Source organism: Apis dorsata, unplaced genomic scaffold (genome assembly GCF_000469605.1).
Source record: "Apis dorsata unplaced genomic scaffold, Apis dorsata 1.3 scaffold_552, whole genome shotgun sequence".
In the NCBI taxonomy this organism is placed as follows: domain Eukaryota; kingdom Metazoa; phylum Arthropoda; class Insecta; order Hymenoptera; family Apidae; genus Apis; species Apis dorsata.
This window is the reverse complement of record NW_006263768.1, coordinates 184069-190900: the sequence shown is the minus strand read 5'-3', so window position 1 is coordinate 190900 and position 6832 is coordinate 184069. Positions and strand designations below refer to the sequence as shown.

The following is a 6832-nucleotide window of genomic DNA, read 5'->3' as shown; positions in this document are numbered from 1 at the left end:
TTTTTTTTTTTTTTTGAATCTTAGATACCAATTACTCGAGCAGAAAGTATCAATCGAATTATTTCATCGATAAATCGTTGGCTACATAGAAAGTACCATGTTTGAAACGAAGATCGTTATTAATAGGGGCGTCTATTGTTAAACTATTATAGAATCTGAGTATAGCCGATCCTTTGGAAATTAGAGCCTAAGGTTGAGATAGAGTACCTCGACGTCGATGGGTACAAAGTAGCCGGAACGTTTGTCCCATTGAAATTCCGCTCGCCAAATGGGAACGAAGCGACTGTTGATTATTCTCATATGCATATAAATACCGTCTCCGCAATACAGGGTGTTCCATTTACCGTTTGTCGTTTCACTATCATCTTGTGCTTCAATTGTGGAAGCAGCATTTACATAGAAATGAATTGTCTTGGATACAAGATAAAATATATATTTTATAACGTTACTTTCATTTCTTCTGGGTTAGCTTCGAACAAAAGTTTTCTAAGTAAATTACTTTGCATATTTTCCTAAAAATTGATCATTTCCTCAAGATTTTTACGTAAGACCGTTGTATAAAATCTTACGTCATCTAGAATAGATATGCATCGTGTAGTTTCTCCAACAAAAATGTATACAGATGTATACAAATGTTGGAAAGAATTCAGCACAAATTGCTTGTTTAAATTTAATCACAGTTAACTATTGAAAGGTTAAAGATGATCTGATAGATCCATATCTGATTTTTCTTTACTTAAAAATGAATCATCGTGTTAGTTTCATAATGGTACTATTCAGTCCATAAAATGACATATTTTTTAGAGATGAATTAAAATTTGAAACTCTCGAAATTCGTATCACAATATTCTCCTAAGTTTAAATTATTTAAATTCTTTATTTGATTTCGACAATTTTAAATCTTTATAAATAAATTATATTTGAATTTTTAGAGTCTGTTTCTTATTAACGATTCAAGTATAATCTTATCAAAAATCAATATGATATGACTCTTCAAAATAAGACGAAAACAGACGAAAAATAAAAAAAATTTCGTTTTATTAGTTATCGACAATTAAAATTCAATGCGAACTCGCCCGAAACCCATTTGCATCAACATTTAATCGTTAATACACAATGTTTTTTATTCTCGACTTTCATTTTATTTATTTCTAGTTAAAGAATCAATCCTTAAAGAAAAAAAAAAGAGTCTCGTCTATAATTTCTCCACGTCACGAAATATGAAATAAAATGTTGAGAATCGCAATGTTCGAACACCCAATATAAAAGCAGCGTTCCTTTGCCTCGCACGCAAGAAGCCCGCTCCAGTTTTCCATTACGATACACGCGTCGAGCTTGACTCCTTTGTTGAAAGACCGGCGTCACTCGCTTCCTCTATATCGAAGCCTGTTTCTCCCGTCTAACCGACTTCGAAATGTACCTTCACGATGTTCCACCTTCGGCTACGTCGTGTCTCGTTACGCCTCCCATTACCACTGATTCATCGTAACTTTGTTCGATCGTCGTCAGATATCTATATGATTCGAAGAAATCGAACGCTATATCTTCGAAACTTTTCGTGTAATTAACATTGACGCGTATGGGTATCGTCACTTTTTTGCCTGCGATATTGGCGCTTTTATTCGAATGGTGTGAATGAAGCAGGAGAGAAAGGATGTTTCGCATAAAAATGAATTCTGAGCGAAATTTTCGAGATGAAGAGAAAATTGAAATGATACAAAATATAAATATAAATGGATGAATGAATCGGTGTATTTTTGATATTTTATTTTTTTTTGGAATTAAGTTTTATATTGGTTTGCAGTGACTAATAGTGGAAATATTTATCATTTTTCATTGAGATTTTTCTTAATCGATGGATAGGAAAATAATGAAAATCTGATATCTTGATCTTTGAATTTTTTGAATTTTTTTTGTAGAGATTGTAAATCAATGTGAAATATGAGTTTAAAACAAATGATTATTGTTAAAAATTGAGTAGCTTGAATATATTGGATTATTTATATCATTTCTTCTAATATTTTGGATTGATATATAGTTAATTTTCTCAGAATAAACTTCTAAATATTGTTGGCAGAGTTTCTGGTTTTTATCTAAAACAATCTGTATGTTGTTTTCTCAATACTTTTTTCAAAATATTTTATTATTGAAAGTAATTTTTACACAATTCTGTGTACTTTTCTCAATGATTTATTTTAATAGATTAGTATATGTAAAGAGCCTTTTTCTCAAAATTTGATATGCTAATAATAAAATAAGGCATTATTATTGCGCTATTGTTAATTATTATCAAATAAAATGATGAAGAAATCATAAAAATTATATTTAGAGATTTTTCAAATTCTAGTTATTAGTAATATTCTAATTATTTAATTCTAATAATTTAATTTAATTCTAATTATTTAAATTAGATATATAACAAATGGTTAAAAAACTTTATTCGAAAAAATCAAATATGCATCAATCTATTTTCACGTTTATAAAAATTTTCGAATGCAAATTCCGCAAATGAAAAATCCTTCTATCTTTCCTTCTATTACTCTTTCCAACATCCAATATCTCGTATATCTCATCTCAATCATTTTTGCATGCTTCTTTGCGATCAAACATACTCCATTTTATATACCGATATACTAATCCCAAAAATCACCTCGATCTTGTTTGGAAAATACTCTGTTTTTACTTTGGCTCACAGCGCTCTGTCATTACTGCTACTACCATCAGTCATGGATCACAAAGGCCCATAGTACAGTGACACCTGCATAGGAATGATTTGTTATTTTGCAACTAATTCGATACGTTATGACTCACCAAAAATACTAGTAATTACACTTGGATCGCACATTGAGAGATTTGCGTTCAGAGCAGCTCGCGTTTCGCTTAAAAAAATGACTCGGATTAATCGATTTTGTCCTCTTTACTTAAACTGTCTTTTGTTCTTGATTAAAATTTATTTATTTTTTGAGATAATTATCTAATTTTTGAATAAAGAATAATTAAAAAAATTTTATTGCGCTCTTTTGGAATTTAAAATTTAAACTTAATTTGTTTTTTTTCTTTTTTTTTTGTTCTTTTAATAAGAAATATATATTTCGAATTGTAAGATAAGACATTTTAAATAAAGAGGATTGTATTAACCCATTAAGGACCAAGTAGTGTAAGAATGCAATTTTTATACGTATAATTACTTAACATTTAGATATGTAGAAGATATGTAGAAACAAATATAAATGCTGTTAACACATTTTTTGATCAGTAATTTTATTGTAGTAAAATGTTGCATTTTAAAATATTTCTAATCGAATTTTTTTAAACAAATATAATATAATATATGATAAATATTATGAGAATTCTCTATACGAAATAGAGAAATAAAAAATATTTGATTTAAATTTTATTAGAAATATAATTTTATCATCCAACTTAAATTCATAAATAATTCAATTTTTTAAAACTTTGTAACATTATTGATTTTTGCAAAAAGAAAGAAAGATGATTTAAAGAAAGTAAATATTTTAAATTTCTCTTCATAATTATAATTTTAAAAATATTAACAATTTGTGACCTTAATGGGTTGGCTCTTATAGGCAACCGGGTGTCTAAATATCTATTTTTATTATTATTTTTTTTAATTAATAATATTTTATGTTCTTGATCAAATATTGCAAAATTATAAAACATAAATTGATGTAAAAGTATTCAAAGAATGAATATCCAGTTTTGCTATATTTTTTTAAAAAGGAAAAATTATTAAAATGAAATATTGTAAAAATGGATACTTGACAATATTGAATATTTTTTGAAATAAAATTAACAAGTAAATAATTATTTCAAATAAAGAAATAAATTCATTTGAAATAAAAATGTTACAAAGCTTTGCAAATAGATTCTAAAAATTTTATTCAATGAAATAAATAATTTACAAATAATCTACTTATTAATAAATATCTGATTATCTCAAATAATAATAGAAGATAAGAAAAAAAATACAATTTTCATTTAAAATTACCGATTATAAATCTTCATTATTTCTATATTTTCTTTTTTAATTAAATTAAATAATCAATATCTAGTAAATATCAAATAAATATTAATTTATTAATTCGATCACATTATTATTTGAATAATTATTCGAATAAGAGTTTATTTCTATAAATAAATTCAATCGTGCTACCTGTCCGGTTGCCTACTCAAGGGGCAAAGATGGCGCCGCACGCCTCGACTCGAAGAATTCGCGTGTTCAGAAACAAAATTGACGCTTCCTTTGAACGAGAACGAAGAAGAAAAGAAACTTGACGAGGGGAAAGGATGATTCGCGCTGAAATCCATTCGCATGCATGCATCGAGTGAACGTGAATGAGCGTGACGAGCGTTGAATTCTTCTTTTGCCGTCTTTGATCTCGAACCGGGTATTGTTCGTGATATATAGTGACAGTTATTCAATTAGACTCCCAGCCGCAAAGAATGCGTCATTTCGCAGTCACGGATTAGTCGGGAATAACCGTCATTGCGTCCTATAATCTGGCATACTGGTAATTGAGAGAGGAAATCTTTTTAATCGTTCCACTATTCAAACGGTTAATTGGTATCTCGTTGGAATTTTTTTTTCTTTTTTTTTTATTGACCAAAGTGGAGAGCAGAGAAACATAAAAAGCAAGAAATATCGTTCAGAACGTCATCGTGATCAAAGATCAGAAAAATTTCGAATTCTCGAATTTAAAAAATTATCGCTATTTTTGTGATTCGAAACATCGTGTGTTAAATTATTGTCTTATTATTGTCTTATCTGTTTATTTTATTTTATTTTGGGAAATTTTTTGAAAGAAAAATTTTCGATTCTTGAAATTCGAATATTTTTGTTATTTTTGCAAAAGCATTGTTAAAATCTACAAAATTATTTATTTAAATATTTAAATATTTTGATATCAAGCATATTTTCATAATCGTAATATATTCTTATTTATTTAAAATTTAAAAAATTTGTGCAAATAGAGTCAAATTTTGATAAAATTCATAAAATAATAATTATTTCTGAAGGATATTTAGAAAAAATTTAATTCAAAAATCTAATATATTTTCTTCGAAATTTCTTATGGTTAAACATAATCATATTATAATTAAATTTTCTAAATTTCATATAATTAATTCTAAAAAGTTAGTTTCTTTCAAGCTGATCAAAATCAAAAGATTTTAAAAAAGATCAATAATTGTTCATATATTATTTGAAAAGTAAAATTTGTATAAATATCTTATATAAAAATATTGTGATACATGAAAATAATAATCTAAATGAGCATTGAGTAATTTTACTAATTCATTACAATAGTTAATAATTAATGATTAAATTTAGTATAAAAATTTAACTTTTTGCAAAATGATGGCTATTGTTATTATCTTCAAAGAATTTCAAAAATTAAAATTATTTATGATTTTAATTGTTGACAAAATAGATACTTTTCAGAGAGAGAGAGAGAGATTTCAATATAAAAAAAAATCAGATTTCGATATATCTCTATTTTTTTAAACGTTTTCACGTTTCATTTTTTTTCTTTTTCTCTTTCCACGATTATTGAGCTAAGCCATAATCGTTGCTCGTTTATATCGACACAAAAATTTCTTCTCGTTACCGATTTCCAGAAAGATGCAACGTTTAACGGTCGATGCGTGAGCGAGTTTTTTCACAATTTTCAATTCGATGAAACGCGGTTCTAATCATCTCTCTGCTCTCTACGCTGATTAAACTCGAAAAACTCGCGGTAATCTCCATCGCTCGTCCCTTAATTGCTCGATTTTTGAGATGATGTTCCACCCTCTGTGAAAAATTGCAACGGTTAAATCGATTGCAAAATTGCATCTTCAAACTTGAATTTTGCAATATTATTATCGAGACTACGAGATCAAAGAATGTGGTTCAGTCAAAAAATATATTTCATTTTTAAAGTTTTTATTATCCTATATCCGAGTACTCGAAGTACATATAAGTAATATGTATAAGGTAGTAATATGTATAAAGTGAAAAATAGTAACATCAATTGATTCAGATTTATTTAGAAGTTTAATTCATTCTTTAATTCATTGGAACATAGAATATTAATATGTGACATTTTTAGAGGATTGATTTTAAAAGTTAAAACAAATACAAAAATGTTATTTATTATGTTACAAATTGAAATTTGCATTAAATGAAGTGAGATAAAGACAGATGAAGGATGGATATCTCTTTTCTGTATTTCACTTTATCTAATTTGAAATTCAATAATGCTAAATAAGCATATATTTTTATTGTTTAATTAATTATTTTATTTGTTTTGGAATCTAGAAGTGAGCCTTCAAAAGTCCTACGAATATATTATTCGTTTTTATATAAAGAAGGAAAAGAAATAAATTACGTATTGACTTATTATTATATTGATCTAAACAAGTTAAATTTTTTTAAAAAAAATTGGAATTTTGACTCTTGAATGTATAAATTATTGAATTTATTGATTTTTTTTAAATTATTGATTTTATTCGCTATATTTGTTCCACAGAGACATTATAACTCAAAGAATCGAATATGAATATAAATTTTCCAATTGTGAAATTTTTCTTAATACTATAGAATTTATATCATCCATTTTTTGTTATCTGAATATCGTATATACTCGGATGTTAAGATAATAAAATCTTATTGAGTATTCATATCTAAATTGTATCGATATTCAAGTATTCGGATCCAAATTAATACTAGAACTACCGAATCAAGTCAAATTCATTCATTTCACATATATTATTTTTACATATTAAATGTGCAATTTCTAACAATATTAATATTAATTTTATATCTGTATAT

The 6832-nt window shown here is 26.5% G+C and overlaps 1 protein-coding gene and 1 long non-coding RNA gene across 3 annotated transcripts in view; one reads left to right on the top strand and one right to left on the bottom strand.

The window, feature by feature from the left end:
* The window catches only part of LOC102670948 (potassium voltage-gated channel protein Shaker), a 118787-nt gene that overhangs the window by 104165 nt on the left and 7790 nt on the right, over positions 1-6832 (top strand). The window lies entirely within an intron of this gene.
* Positions 2684-6832, bottom strand: part of LOC102671139 — a 5782-nt gene continuing 1633 nt past the window's right edge. The window contains exon 2 of the long non-coding RNA XR_004151240.1: positions 2684-2758. This is a non-coding gene — a long non-coding RNA (uncharacterized LOC102671139). The remainder of the gene's footprint in view (positions 2759-6832) is intronic.